Source organism: Buteo buteo, chromosome 5, assembly GCF_964188355.1.
Source record: "Buteo buteo chromosome 5, bButBut1.hap1.1, whole genome shotgun sequence".
Classification (NCBI taxonomy): Eukaryota; Metazoa; Chordata; class Aves; order Accipitriformes; family Accipitridae; genus Buteo; species Buteo buteo.
In genome coordinates, this window is record NC_134175.1 from 41,075,355 (window position 1) to 41,090,935 (window position 15,581).

General features: G+C 49.3%; 1 long non-coding RNA gene across 1 annotated transcript in view; it reads right to left on the reverse strand.

Annotated features, from left to right (window-relative positions):
• The window catches only part of LOC142031668 (uncharacterized), a 33,755-nt gene extending 23,117 nt beyond the window's left edge, over window positions 1–10,638 (reverse strand). Inside the window, exon 1 of the long non-coding RNA XR_012650588.1 lies at window positions 10,509–10,638. This is a non-coding gene — a long non-coding RNA (uncharacterized LOC142031668). The remainder of the gene's footprint in view (window positions 1–10,508) is intronic.
• Window positions 10,639–15,581: the final 4,943 nt, after the last annotated feature.

A 15,581-nucleotide genomic window follows, 5' to 3' on the forward strand; every position in this document is an offset into this window, starting at 1 on the left:
AATTGCTTGGCTGCTTTAATTGGATATAGGCTTCTAAGTCCTAAAGTCAGCTGTGTGACAAGACAAACTGATATTTACCTCTCATATCCTATATCTTGGCTTGCCCAGTTCTGCATGGTCAGTACATATGTTCCCATGCATAAGAATTGTCCACAGAGCTGATGGATTTTTTTGCAAGAGGAAAAGTAACGTTTTACATCTGAAGTGACTGTCTGGACTCTGAGTTGAGGCAAAGCTACTCTGGCCTGAGTTCAGTTTCGGCTCCAGGGAAAGCCTCCAAGGCACCCATAACCATCATCAGCAACCAGATCATAATCACTGAGCTGCAGGGCTACTCATCCGCAGTGCACTGACTGCACTTGGATACTCGATGGCCTCTGACAATGTGACACTTGCACCACTCAGGCAATGCAGTCAGTGTCCCTCTGGACTTGCTAAGGGACACACCAGTCTCATGCTGTAACTACACACGGAGCCAGAGGATCCGTTATCACAAAGCAGTGTTTTGAGCTGGGAGGTTATGAGTATGGCTGAGGGCGAGGCAGCTTTCTAAGATGGGTCCTGGCACACTGGGCTTCCTGCTGCAGTCTGTGCCAAGGGGCTGGCATGTGAAGGCATGCAGGGCTGCTGAGTCCAACTTCTGCCTTTCTCCTCCCTTTCTCCTTTGGCTCTTTGCTATCCAAGATGACATAGGATAGGAACACCATGGGGGACAGAAAACACCCCCACTGCTTCTGAGCACCGCACTGCCCTGTGAGCTAATTTGATGAGGTGGAGCACCAGGTTTGCAGCCAGGCCCAGCAAGCCACCAGCCGCAAGCTGTGTGGTTCAGAGCCAGCATGTGCTTCCAGACTAGGGCTGGCTGTGCACTTGCACCAGTATACTGATGGACCCAGCCTGACTCCACTGGGGTGCCTCTGAGCCTGTGGAGCAAATTCCTGCTAATGTGGCTGCAGGTTATCTTATAGTCATGCCTGTTACAACCAGCAAGACATTGTCAGACTCCTTTTCTCAACCTCTGGTTGGGCTTTGTATTGAGAGAACTCAAGCTCTGTCCCCCACCCCCATTACAGCTTCAGTGATGTAAAAACAGAGGAAAAAAGACATGAATTACTCTGCATCAAGGAGTGCAGAGCCTTTCACTAAAGAAAATAGGGGAGGATCCCTCAGTAGGGTGTAGTCTCACACCACAAGCTTTGCTGTCAGGTTCCCTCACTGAGAGGGAGGCCCTGAGGCTAAGAGTCTCCCTGCTGCTCCACGACCCCATGGACAACTGGGCAGTGGTGCAGTCTACCATTTGCCCATCAGCCAAGATCGGCACATGGGGACAGGGGCAAGAGGCTGGCCAGTGCCTTGGAAGGGGCTTCCTGGACAGGCGTGTGCTTGCAGGAGCAATTCCAGAAGACACCTCTGTCTGCAGCTCTCCTCCCTCCTTGCAGGACCAATTCCCCTCAGTGAGGGCTACCCCTGTGTGCTGGGCCTAGAAGCAGGTCTATCTCCATCAAATGACCACAAACCGGTCCTCACACTCAGTACATTTGAACAAAAAGGAAGCTGGGAGACCTGGACTATTGCATATGAAAAAGCAGTACCATAGGCTTGAGTTTATTCTCAGTTACATAGATGTAAATAACTTGATCAGATGCAAGCAAAGGTACTTGATCTTGGCTACTGCCAGAGCAAGGAGGACACTGCATGGGGTACAGAGCTACCAAGGGAAGCTGCAGTGAAATCGGCCATCTCTTCGAGCCATTTACCACATCACGAGGCAGGATGAATCAATAATATGTATTGAGCTGGGAAAGTTAATCTGCATCCAGAGCATCATAACAAATTAAAAGGAAATAAAATCAGTACAATTCCACTGGCTCTCATTACTATCACAGTGGAGAGTAATTAAAATCCATGGGCCAAATTCAACGCTGGAAGAACTCTCCTGAAGCCAGAGGCACCATACAAGGGCATTGCTTTTTCCAGATGCCGTGTGTTTCAAACAGCAGCAGGAATGGCAAAATGGGCAGAGAGGATAGGGCAGGGTAAGGGGGGAACTTGTTTAGGAGCCAGGCATTCTGCTTCTCGCTCTTTCTCACCTGGAGTCATGCTGCCCGTCTGCTGCTTTGGTGCTTGATGGGGCTGAACCTCAAAAGCTCCAGGCATTTGTATGTGGGGCTACTGCTCTCTTTACAAGGCCTTCCCAAGCCAATACACAACTGCCATTCATCAGCCCTGGCTAACACCCCTGTGCTGCCTCTTCCCCACTCCACTGCCTTGCCCTGCTTCCTCTGAGCTCCTTTCTCCTCCCCACTTCTCAGCACAGCCACCCCTGCTACACCCTCTCTTCCTTGCTACAGAAATTCCTTTCTTTACCACAAAGCACCCTCTACTATCCTGTTGCTTGATGAGGCTCTCAACCCATCTTTCTGTTCTTTCCTATAAACTCCTTGTCCTTTGGCCCTACTATGTCCCTGAAGAACAAGCTGAAGGAGGCCATAGCCACTTGCACTCCTACTACAGCTTTGGTCCTGCCCTGCATGAATTACGAGCTGAAGCTGTGCTATGAAGCAGGAATTCAACTTGAAGCAGCATCTGCTGCCCACACCTTGGTACCCTGCCCCTCTGTGAGGCCCTACTGCCCCACATCACTCTGTCTCAGCTCAGTCCAGCAGCTGATTCCCATTGAGCGGAAGGAGATTTTGTGATGCACAGAAAGCACATCCTTCATCACCGCACACAGCACTGTGTCCACCTAATCAGCACTGCAGCACAAGGTGAGACCGCAGCCACCACACAGTGATACCAGTTGCTGGCAGCCAGCAGGACTGGTGATGCGAATGCCAAAGTTTGGTTCACAAGGCTCTGGGGTTGGAAACAACCATTAAAGGAGAGAGGCACTGGACAGAAGCAAGCAGTTTGGGGAAGGCCTATATCCATGTCTAGCAAACCATTAGATCTCAGGATTCTTGTCCAGCCTTCAAGTTTATGAACCTCTTATCTCCTGTTACCACACCCTGTGCATGGCTTCCACCTATGGACGCTACGCTGACATCAGCGGGATTAGGCAGCTACTAATTACCGTGTGTGGCAAGCTTCAGTCTGCACATATACATTACTGCTGAGGACTTTTACACATGGACATATTTACTATGCAATAATTATGATAATCTACAGCAATAATCCAAAGTGGATTCTTAATGCTATTTCACAGATTCAGGTAGTATGGTCCTGCAGGTGTAACCATGGACGGAGAGTTGTATTTCCAGAAATACCATGCTCTTGTTCACTGTCTGGAAAGGTGGACATCTCACTTGACCTAGCTTTGCCTCAGTATGCCTTTCAAAAGTTCAGTCACTCTACTAACACATACCCACCTCTATAACCATGTTCAGATCCACCAATGAACAGCACAAAAGCCTCATTCTTGAAAGTGTTCAGCGCCAATATTCATAGCCATATTATCACAGAACATGCTACATCATTTCACCAAAAGTAAGTGCTCGCACCTTTCAAAACAATTCAGCAGGAACTGCAGAGACCCTCTGGAAATCTGCCCCTTAAATAAGTACCTATCTAGGGGCCAACCTCCCTCATTTCTCTAATTTCCATCTGAAAATAGCAGACCATCTCTCCCAGTACAGAAAGCCAGGACTTCTCTGCTAGGACACCTTTTTGGCTAGCTCACTGAAAATGAGCAGCATGAGCTTCTGCTGTCTTATGCAAGCAGGAGCACTCACCTTGGCTACTGTGGGAGGGAAAGGCTGGGTCTTGTTCTGGGAGGAAAGCAAAAGGCATGACCAGGTAAGGGGAAGTGTTTCTTCCACAGATCCTAAGAAGGGAAAGTATACCTAAATTTTTCTCTTTCTGGTGGGCTAGGAACATTATTTTTAATGATGTACTACTTAGCATATATCTGCCTTTGTTATTACAACAACTTGAGTTGTTTTGTGTACCATTTAGACACTCTCAAAGGGATTACTTTTATAGTAGCGTTAGTTTGAGGCATAACTGGAGTTTTGTCCTGGATATGACTTTACTCAAAAAGGACTGCGTTTTGACACGGTCTTTATATGAGGTGAGATACAGGTAAAAGCATGGCTTCTAATGGAAAGAGGAAATAAAGTTGCTGACTCTCATCCCTCTGGACAGGCCAAAAAGCCTGTCCTGTCACAAAAGCCATCCTGCACAAAAAAATCCAAGCTATGCACTGTCATAAGCATGGAGGGGATGGCTGACATGACTGTGGGCTATGCTAGTGCCTGCAGTTGCTTCTGGGCTGCACTAGCTCTGTTTTATGGATTTACTTCATGCTACTGCTGAAATGAAGAAAAGCCTGAGGAGTGTACTGAGAGCCAGAATAAAAAGTATTGCAAAGTTATTGCTCTACTGTTTGCATGTGACCAGAAATAATGCAGCACTGTGTACATAAGCAATGACTGTGTCCCTTGGGGATGTCGCTGTGTGGCAACCAGGTAGGACAGAACCCGAAATAAAGGGCAGAAGATCCTCCCTGAAAGACATGACTGGCTGTGAAGGCACTTTTGTATTAGCAGACCTGATTCTCAGAGCCAGGAATGGGATGTCAGCTCTTCCCATACCTGCTGGAAGGTGTCCTAAGACTCAAGTGGTAGATCAAACAAGCAAGCTATGCACCTTAATCTTAAAATGCTGATCAGCTCAGGGGCTGCTTATCAGTAAGGAAGGCTTCCATGGCCTTCTCCTTACTCTTTCAAAAACAGATTTCCTACTTTTTTCTCCTGTGACTTTGGCTGATGTTTGTTCTCAATGATACTGAGCTTTCAGAGAAGCTGAATGACTGACTTGTGAAGTCTCCCCACTGCAAGTATGGCTTCTGTAAGCATAAAGCACCAATTTCCAAAACCATGTCTGGCCCTTAAACTGGGAAGAGGGCTGCCGCATTGGGGCTCGCAGAGAGGTTATCCTGTGTTGTGGAAACCTGAACCCTGATTGTCCACAGAGAACAGAGCTGTTGCAACAGCTGTGGTAAAAAATGGGGCACATCAGTGCAAAACAGTTAAGTACCACAAACCAGAACTCCTGAGGGAGTGTTCTCAGATCTTGTAATTGAGAGGTCTCATTTCGGGCCTGAGGTTTTTCCAGGTTAAACTACCACAGCACAGATTAACAGTGAAACTGTATTGATCCTTCACAAGAAGCATTTACCTCCCTAGCTCTTGAAAGGTATTTTCTTGAACATAGTCTTTCAAGAGGGACCTCCTCTTGAAACGGGTTGCTTCTGTCTACTCCTAGAAGCAGGCTGGAAGGGTCAGCCACATGTCACACCACCATGAGTGACAGGAGTACTTCAGCACAGAGCTGATTGATATCCCCAGGCACTGACGTCCTGTTAGTCCAGAGGGCTCAGCTTCAATCCAGTACCAGCCATGGCTGGTGCTAATTCTGCTCCAGTCAAACTCTGAACCACTGCTTTGCCTCTAGACCGCTCTGCAGGGTGGGTTTATCGACCAAGGTGCCTGAGATGCAAAGGTCTTTAAGGTGAGCAAAGACTTGATTAGAGGGAATGGTAGGCGAGTTGTCCTTGAGACAAGCTACAATGCCAGCAGATAAATCTGTCACAGCAGCTCTGACTGGCTGTGACACTAGCAACTAATATGCGTCACTTCTGTGCTAGGTCTGAATGGACCTGTCTCACCTCAGTGTCTGAGGGTCTTTAATTGCCTTCTTCCTGGGGGAAGAACCTTGCATGAACCTTGCATGAAGAGTTCAGCTGTGTGAACTCCAAGTCTTGTGAATCACTCACTTGTGGTCAAAGCCACTGTCATCTTTCAGTCACTAACTGGCTTCCTAAACATGCCTGCAGAAACAGTCAGATTGCTGTGTTGCAAACAAATGAGTTTTGACAGGACACTGCCGGCACTGCTCCCAGACACCAGGGAAGCCACAAGATGGGCTGCACAGCGTTTGACTGGAGCAGCTCTAGCACTGGATCCACAGCTAGTGCAGTGTCTGGCTGTTTCTGCAAGCACTGACAAAGAACCGAGCCTGTAAACTCCACCTAGCATCTGCTGAAGCTTCATATTCCAAAGGAAAAATGGATTTTTGCTTACATGTATCTTTAAGCATTTCAGCAGCAGAGAAGGCATGGGCGTAGACACTCTCTATAGCTAAAAAAACAAAGCCATGTTTTTTCTTTATACAAAAAAATTTACTGCTGCTCCTTGACTCCTGTCTAGGACAGGAGATGGAAAAGGATTTCAAAAGCTTTAGTTCCTTTAGCTCCTTCCTGGAAGGACGTCTTTAGGACAGGTACTATTTAATTCCCAATCAGGTTGTTTCTAGAAGGTGAGGGGACTGTCTCAAACCCAGATTCCAAAAGGTCTGCAGAAGGCCCTGAGTTGTTCCAGGGCCTGAGCTGTTACATGGCAAAATGAATATCAGCAGACAGTGGAGATTTTTTTTTTTCCCCCCCTTCTGCTTCACCTTGAAGCAGCTGTTAGCAAAGCCAGAAAACTCCTCTGCCCCTCAGTGTATTTAATACAGCCTTGGCAAAAGAACTGCAGTCTATCATCTCATGAATATGGGAATTGCCTAATTCTCCTGCTATTCTTATTACCTCAGCCTGAGGGTCCCAGCTTTCCATAACTAATTCCTGAAATCACAGACTTTCCACTGTCCTTGCTGTCCTTGAGCAGCAAATCGCTGTTCCTCATATAACTGATGCGGTGTCTGCTGTGGTGACACAGGTTTTCCCAGGGCCCTCCCTGCGCAGGGATGGCACTGTGGACAAGGCTACTGACCCCAGGACTCCTGTGCAGTTCCCGGAGCTACTCACCCTTTGATGCTGTAACTTACAGCAGGGTGTTTTGAAAATAACAAATGCTGCATGGCACTCCGCAGTGGCTCAGGGCTGGCTGAACAGCTCTGAAGCTTGGGCAGTGGACTGGCAGCAGTAACACAATCCATCCCTGGCAGCACAGGAGATCCCTTGCCCTGTTCCTACAAGCCACAGAGCTCTGTGCCTCCTTCCACATCCTACCTCATCTGTGGCTCCTACAAAGTCTAGGGATTTGCAGTGCCTTCCACCTGTTGCTTCATTTTCCCCTCACTGTCACGTATGTTCTCAGTCTACCTTCCCTCCCTGTGCACATGCACCTGTTTTCTGCTCCTTCATTATTTTTCCTAATATGACTGATCCTGCCAGCCCTGTCCATCCTCCCAAAGACTCAGAGCTAAAGCTATTCCCGTGCTGGAAGGTGATAATGGCTGCCAGGAACCAGCTGTTAAGGCTCCTGTGAACTCCAAAGCAGCTGGAAGCTGAGGCTGAGCTAATTATGAAGCAGGGACTGCAAAACTTGTGGAGATTCTGGCCAGAGGTGCCTAGTTTATTCCCACAGACAAATAGGCACATCCTTTGAATGCTGGCAGGTGACATGTGAGCAGGAAAGTCACCGAGCCACGGACAGCTTTACAATCCTGGCTATGGAGTGCTGCATGTGATGCCTCCTCATCTCACAAACACCCACGACTGCTGCTGCCAAGCTGCTCTGGACAAGGAGAACGTGCTCATGCGCTGCAGTGGCAGCTGAGGAAATCTTAATGCTGGTTTCAAGGGCTAGATTCCTACAGAGCATAGGCAGGTAAGAGCTTTTCTCAGAAGCCAAGAAGTAGCTACCGTAGCACAGGTTACTGAGTCAGGGACATGGCAAGGTAGAAAAAACACTTAAGTTCTTTCTGTTTCTTTTGTGATACGGGATTTTTTCCCTAGAGTTTGCCAAAAGGGTAACTGCATCAATGGTAAGTAAAAACTGGATTGTGTCTTCTAGTAGTTAATTTCTTCTTCATGGTTCAAAACTGGCCCATACAGAAGCTGCAGAAGGAATCACCTTGGAAGCCCATGGCTTTGTAATCAGAACCTCCCTTTCAATTAGTCATATTATAGGGCTGTAAATACAATAATTCCATCAATACTATGGAACAGTCATGCTGCATTTGTATTAACATAAACAAGTGCTAATGTGCCATAGAGCTAATCTGATATGACAGTAATTGGCTGATGCCCAGCCATGGAGGCCCTGGAGCTACGCTTGCTCTCTCTTCTCTAAAAGAACTGTCCTCTGAAACACTGGAAAGGAAACAAAGTGTGATACCATATCTTGCCTGCCAGCAATGAATGATGCTTCTTGCAACTGCAGCACCAAGGTGTTTGGGGTTGGGGAAGGATTGTTTGTTTGGGGGGGACTGTATTTAAAGTGGAACTTGACCTCCTACAAACTTACATATTAAGAAATCAGGATTTCCAGAACATCTTGTAAGACTAGACCAGACTCAGCAAGCACCCGATGGATATTAAACCCAGAAAAGCCATAAAAGCATTCCATCTCCTCCTTTACCTTCCCTCTGAGACTACTGGGAGCTGTACATCATCACCTAGTCTGCAATAGGCTTTTCTTACACAGATGAAGCTTAAGAAGCTTAAAATTTTGTAAATGCTTTGAGGCTACCGTTGTTGCCTTGTGCAATGCTCTACGGACAGGGCAGCAAGACTTAAATCTGAGACCGCAGCTGGGGTTCTCTGGTTAAAGGCCTTAAAGGAGATCAACATAAGCAATGCTTAAGGATGGGAACCAGATCTCAAACGCAGCCCATCTCCTGTCTGGGCCATGAAAAGAAGCAGACAGACTCAAAACCAGGCTAGTTCAGGAGTCTTCTGGGTTACAGTCACAATAGGAACCACTTATTTTGCTTTTGGAAATAGGCCCTTCAAAGAGAGTCTTAGTGAGGAGAGACCTGTCTCTTTTGTGAGGGACACTGTCAAAGAAGTCATAGCAGATATCTAGGCTTTCTGTATTTGGCTCACCAGCTCTGCGCATGCTTTGCTGTCTGGCTGTACAATGCCTTGCCTAATGCACTCTCATTCGTGATGGAGCTCTTGGGTTCTACCCCAGTACAAACCAAAGAACAATCAGAGACTTGTTTTAATCAGAAACCATTCTTATCAACAGTATGGCACTAAAGGCACATAATTTTTGGCAATATGCAAGAGCAATGTCGCAAAATCCCAAAGCATACATGTCCTGTCAGTGCCCAAAACAGCTCCTGGAGCAGCCAGTAAAATTAAGGGAGAATTTCATTAGAGGAGGTGGGGAAGAACACCCTAAACAGAGGATTTAGTATCTGTGAGATGATAGCTTAGGTTCTGGATGTGACTTAAATCTTTCTAGGTCTCCGATCTGCTCCTCCATCTGTAAAATGGGATCAATAAAACCTCCCCGACTTGCAGCAGGGCTCCCAGTCTTAATTGATGTCTATGAAGCATTCTGAGAGCCATGAATGAAAGAAACCGTTACCAAGCCCTCAGGCTTTACTATAATACCAACAAACAATGCAGAGTTGTTTATAATGCTTTTCAGTGCCACAATGACTATGAAATGAGGGAAGGCAAAAGTGTAGATGCACCCAGCGCTGTTTTGCTGCAGCATAAATAAAAATGGTAGGAGCAGGTTTTATAGATCTCCCTCTGGGGAATTCTGTCATAGCTACTAATTTCAACAATGCAGTAAAACTTCTACCTCTGTGGATTCAAACAGATGCCCTTGCTAACAGCTCAGGTATTGCAACCTACTATGAATTTGGGAAAATGCATCCTGGAGTTGAAAACGTTACGAATCACATGGAAACAAATTAAGAAATGACTCACTTGCACCCCGCAGATTTAAAGAGCTAGGTGCTGCTCAACTACCCCTTAAACAATTAAACTCGGGCTAATACCGTACCAGCACACAATATTCCACCTTGCATAGGACGAAAGCCCCCAGGCATCTAAAAGGCTCTAACCTGCCAATTTGCAAAGTTGCCTCTGCGGTTGCTGTTTTAGGACCCGGAGAGAAAAAGCCAGGGGGCTCACCCGAAGCTCTGCGCAGCGAGAGCAGCAGCCGCCTGCAGCCCGGGCGAACAATTTGCCCAGAGCAGAGCGGTTCAGCCCGCTCTTCTGCGCCAACGGGAGCCATCGCTAAGGGCTGCGAGTGAGGAGCTAGAAAATGCAAGGGGGTAGGGGGCATGCGGGAAACGAGCAGGTGTCAGCCGGGAAAGGCGTGGAAGGGTCTGGGAAGCGTGTGTGTGTGTGTCCCCTCCGCTCCCGCAGCGCTCCCCGGGCTGGGCGCGGAGCTAGCGGTTGTAACCCGAAGAGCCCCGCCGGGGCAGGCAGGAGGACCTGGGGAACGGAGACCCAAGGACCAAATAAATTCATGAAAGGCTGCGCCCGGTTCCGCTCCGTGTGCCGCCCCGAGAGAGGGGCAGAAGCCCGGCAGCGGCAGGGAGGCCACCGCCAGCCCCGCAGCCTTCCCCGCCGCGCAGCCATTTGCCTTTGTTGCGGCCCCGCGCCCGCAAGGTGCGGCGCCGGGACCGGGGCCGGAGCCCGCGCGGGCCCCGGGTCGCTCTCCCCTGAGGAGAACGGCCCCCGCAGCGCGGCGGAGGGGAGCCGTCCTGCGGGAGCGGCTGCCGAGAGGGACCGCCCGCCGCCCGCACCTACCTACCTGCGGAGCCCTCCCGGGACGCGTCGCCTCCCGCCTTTGTTGTGCATGCCCCGGCAGCGCCGAGCCGCCGGCCCGCCGCCGCCCGCCCGTCCGTCTGTCTGTCCGCCCCCTCTGCGCCCGCCGAGCCGCAGCCAGGCCCCGGCTTAGCCCGTCGCCACGGCAACGGCGGGCGCGCGGCGGCGCGGGTGGGGCAACGGTAACGGCCGCGGGGCCCCGCCCGCCGCGCGCCCGGGCTTGGAGGGAGGGGAAGGGGGGGGGGGGGGCGGTGGCTGAGGGGACAGAGCTGGGTGTCCCCCCGGGGCGTGAGGCGGGCGAGGGCCGGGAGGAGGCGGCCCCTCGGCCTCGGCTTTATGGGCACTTGACTTCGGGGAGGGCCGGGCGAGGGCTTACGCTGATGGAAGGGGAGAGGGTGGCAGCCCCGCCAGCCCCTCGCCGGAGCCGGCGGCACCCGCCGCGGCCAGGACGGAGAGGAGGAGGAGGAGGAGGAGGAGGAGGAGGCGGCGGGTCGGCTCGGCAGCCACCCGCCCCGCTGCCCAGCCCTGCTCCCCTCCTTGCCTAGCGTGCCTGGCAGTTTCCGAGCTGGGCTGGGGTTAGCTCTCGCCTTCCTCTTACGCTGCTTGGGATCCTTCATTTTCCATATCGCGTAGCTTTTCTTTAGATTGACCGCCTCGGAAGTCCCTAATGTCTGGTCGGATCGGACGTCCTTTTGTCCTAAAGCAAGCGTGGCTCTGGTGACTTTCGTGACCATCTTCCTGTATCAGCCTTCACAGGCTTCTGCACGTGACAGGCTGTCTCGCTGTAACTGTAGTAATAAAGAGAATAAAGCCAAGGCGAGGGTAATGCCTCTGTTTTTCCCTGTTCCTGAGCATAGCAATGAGTTCTATCCTGCATTTGCAACTATTTCATTTTAATTCGCCATTCGTTTTAGGGGTAGCAGTGCCAGCTTGAACGCCTCTTTGCTTTCAGTCAGTCAGGACTTGGCAAACTTAATGGTTGCTTTGATTGTTTCTAGGATTAAGTGTTGCAGTTCACTGGCTCTATCATGTAATGCTGGGTTGAGCTGGGTCTTGCTATCCATTTTGTATGTGTGTATGTTCATCTTGTTCCAAACAGGCAGGTGCTGGATTGGTGAGATGTGTTAAATGAAGTTTCCCTGATCAGAATTGCTCGCTTTCATAGGTTTTATTAAGTGATCAAGCATAGGTAAAGACATTGTTCCTGTTTGAGGATGTAATTAAATAAAGAACTAAATTCTGCAAAGAAAAGCTGAATTTGGAGAGAAATAAATAGCATGGCAACCCTGAGCTCTTTCTGCATGTTCAACATTTGATTATACAAATGTTTTTTCTTCCTGGGGCCTGTCAAACTCCCATTCCACCTTAGTAGAAAGCAATTTCAGTGGCACTGGGCTTACACAGCATCCTCCACTGAAGGCTCTCAAATTACAAATGCAACATACGAAACCTCCTCAGTAAGCCTCATCTGAGAGAGGAAAAGACAGAGGCAGAGACAGAATGTGTTCAAGGTCACAGAGGAGTTCTCCGGCACAGCTGGGAAAATTTGCCAGAGCTGCGGTGTCCTGACCTTGGTCCTCACTTGCCAGACTTTGCCTTCCTGTCCTAAGACGACAGCTGGAGTGAGCCCAGCCCTGCCTTCAGGGGATGGCAGGCACCTGTCCTTTAGTTCCCCTTGGTAAATCTGGGCCCATACATCACTCATTTGGTAAACAATCTCTTTATCACAGAGTTTTTTGCTGTACGCAAAGATGTCAGGAGGATGACTGGGTGTTACTGTGCTATCAAGAAGGATGGTAAGGAGAACATGGAGACCTATTGCGATGATCTTCCCGCTGCAAAGAGCTGCCTCCTTTTCTGATGCATGCTAATTTATAAATAGCCCCAATCCCGCTACTTGGAGAAAGCTTTCATTTCTCCTTGTACTTGAGGTATGTGATACTCTGCAGTGGAGAGCAGATGTTTATACCAGATTCTGCTCCCATGGAAATCAGCAGTAGAAGACTTGGAGGCGAGAGGTGAAATAGCATCAGGGTTATCTACTGCCCTCAGCTCAAAGCTCCTGTTACAGCCTGTCTGAAAGGCCAGGAGACGCCCTTGGACTTAGCAGCATAGTCTCAAGCGCATGCCAGTGTCTCTGCTGGAGATCAGCATCCTGTTGTTTGCAGAGTCCAGTTACAGCTAAAGCTCAAAAAGAAGTCTATCTGTCTGCATAAAGAGGAATTTTCCTCAATTGCAGGAGCCAGCAGAGGACACTGCTTTGTCTCTGGCTTTGAAAGGGCTGAGCAATCCTTTTTTTTTGTTCCTTTTGCTGCCTTCTTCCTGTTCCATGACTCTGGTGGCACCTTCAGCAGAAGAACAGTCGCTGTCCCTTCCTTTTTATCCATATCCATCAAAGGATTTTCTTTTCCAGGTTGTTTGCTGCTGCCGAAGCTGTATCAATAATGCTCCTGTATAGCTTTACTTAAGAGAGGGAAGAAACAAAACCACATGACAAATTGGTCCAATTTATCACAGCAACAGAAACCTGCAATTCAGCTAAATCGCCCCCACAGGCCAGCTTAGACAGCATCAATATTTAATGACCTGAGCACCGCTGCCTTCGCAGCTCCAGCTTCACCTCTGCCCCTCCTCACATCACAGTGTGCCCCCCCAGGTTTGTCACTCCCCCGGTGGGGGAGGGCACCCCTGCACTTCCTCCAGGGCAAGCAGGGTCTCTCTCCAGGCTGCCAGGGCAGGCCTGCTTGCTATCTGAAGTGGCACAGCCCAGACCTGCTGGCTATGACCAAATTCTGATCTTTTTCCTACCTGGCTGGACTACCTGTGCAGCACCTTTATGCCCGAGTAACAGCTCCCAGCTTTCTGGGTGTGCCTGTGGTCTGTGACAAGCAGACAAGCGGGAGCAGGACTGGACCCATCTCAGCTCACAGCCTCTCCTACAGTCTTTTTTTGGGTGATCGTATAACCCAGACAGGACTGTTCACCTGGTAGCAGGCTGGAGGCAGCTTCCGTTCAGCTGTCTACATCTGTTCCCATTGTTCAGGCAGGAATATTTTATCCCAGAAGGAGCTGCAGTGAAATAAATTGCCAGCAACATGTCCTGCATGTGGCGCAGGAGGACCTGAAAAGAGGATGAACCAAGCTATGCCAAATCCCTCCCACCCGTGAGCAAAGGGGGGCAAGCAGGGGAGCACGGGGATCTCTTTTGCTGGGCCCAGACTCCAAGCTGGCCACAGCAACTGGCATCCAAGAGCATCTCCCAGCTCTGCCCTGGCATACTGCAGTGGCTCCTTTCTGGCTTGCTCTGCCTGGGACAGTAACAGGAACAAGTGACAGGTTAGATGGTTATATATGGCCATAGGCATGTTCCCTCACAGCTCTCTTGCCTCGGTTTCCTTGGTCTGTAAAACTGAGATGACTGAGATCTCCTGGTGACAAGCACAAAGTAAGAAGAGGCATTTTTATTTATCAGGGCAGTAGTGGGGCAGGGGAATTTGCACTGCCGAGCTGGTAATAAACCACCCAGCAACTTGAATTCCTCCAGCAAGACTGCACCTTCCACCAGGCTCTCTGTTCACTTCAAAACCCCCATTATTCAGCAAATTGCATATTCCAAAGGGGAAGTTCATTATCCACTCCAATGGCAGTGAGTGGCAGACGCCATTACAATAAATGGCTTTTTGGTAAGATGGCTCTATAATGCCCTTGGTATTTAACACCGGCCAGGGGTGCTCATCTCTTTACATAAAATACATTAAGCAAAGCACCTTTGTGAACATCCCTCTGCGCTAAAGAGCTGTTATAATGAGGGTGATTGGGAATAAACATAACAGCAGAGGCTGCTGTCTCAAAATAGTTGGGTCAGTGGCTGCACAGCAGAGGGGACTACGATGTGCACAGAGGACTCACGTATTTGCGAGGAAACAGCTGGCTTGCTGCAGTTCATCCAGAGACACTGAGCCTTTTCCAGCACCAGAGCTTGGCAGCTGCTGGGGGGTAGCTTCTATCCCCTGGAGCGCTTGGTGACTGCCCCCCAGCCCCTCCACTCTGGTGGTTTTAGGGCGCCTGTGTTGTTACGGGCATGACCTAAAACTAATAGCAGGGCTGTGCAGAACAATATGTAACTCAACAGACACATCCAAGTGCCCTGGCCAATAGTTAATGGATTGTTCCACCAGTTAACTCTCCAAGAAAGGAGCTGAGAGCCAATTCAGTGCCTTCCAAATCACAGTTCTGCTAAAAAAATTAACATAGAGCACAGCTCTTCCTCTTGGCAGCTGTCCAGTTATTAATTTCAATGTATCAGCTGCATCTGAATGGGCTTGGGCTTCTGCCCACTATTTCTATTTATTTGTTTTCCATTCATCTCCACTAAAATTAAAAATCAAAACCTTCTAGAAAGAATGGAAAACAAACACGCTGAACCAGTACTGCTGCCCACATAAAACTAGCAGAATTCACTGCACTTTCTTCTTGTCTGCAGTGAGGTAAGATCCAATTCTTAAGACTCTCTGGGCCTTTCACCTAAAAACAAGTGCAGGCACTTACAGCACTAGCTGCAGCCTTGAGTTCTCCTCGCTTTCTAAGCACATCGGTAAAGCAGCAGCCTTCGGCCCTTGACTGTAGGTTTTTACTGTGTACTGGGTCACAGTGACTGCAGAGGCCCTGTGCTAGAGACCTTTCTGGATTAAACAGCATCTGCACGGTTTAAGAAGACAGAGCTGATGGTCCAGATGGTCACACTGAGGCTACAATCCCATGTAACAGTTTGGACTGTGCCCATGTTACAATGCACTGAATTGGCTGTGGAAAGAACTGCATGCTTTTAAAGGAAAACACGTATAATCCAAGAACATTGGCATTTTTTTCCTCCCCTTGCTTTTTCCCTCGTTGCTATCAAGCAGCTGGTGTAGGTTCCTCAGGCCAAGCTTTGCCTGTGCTAACAGGAGTTAGCTGTTCTACCCTGCTGTAAGCACACAGCCTGCCTAGTGCTTGCTTGACTTATTGGTGTCTTGGTTTGTTCTGGACCCATCTTTATCTCAAAGTACATCATCTGATA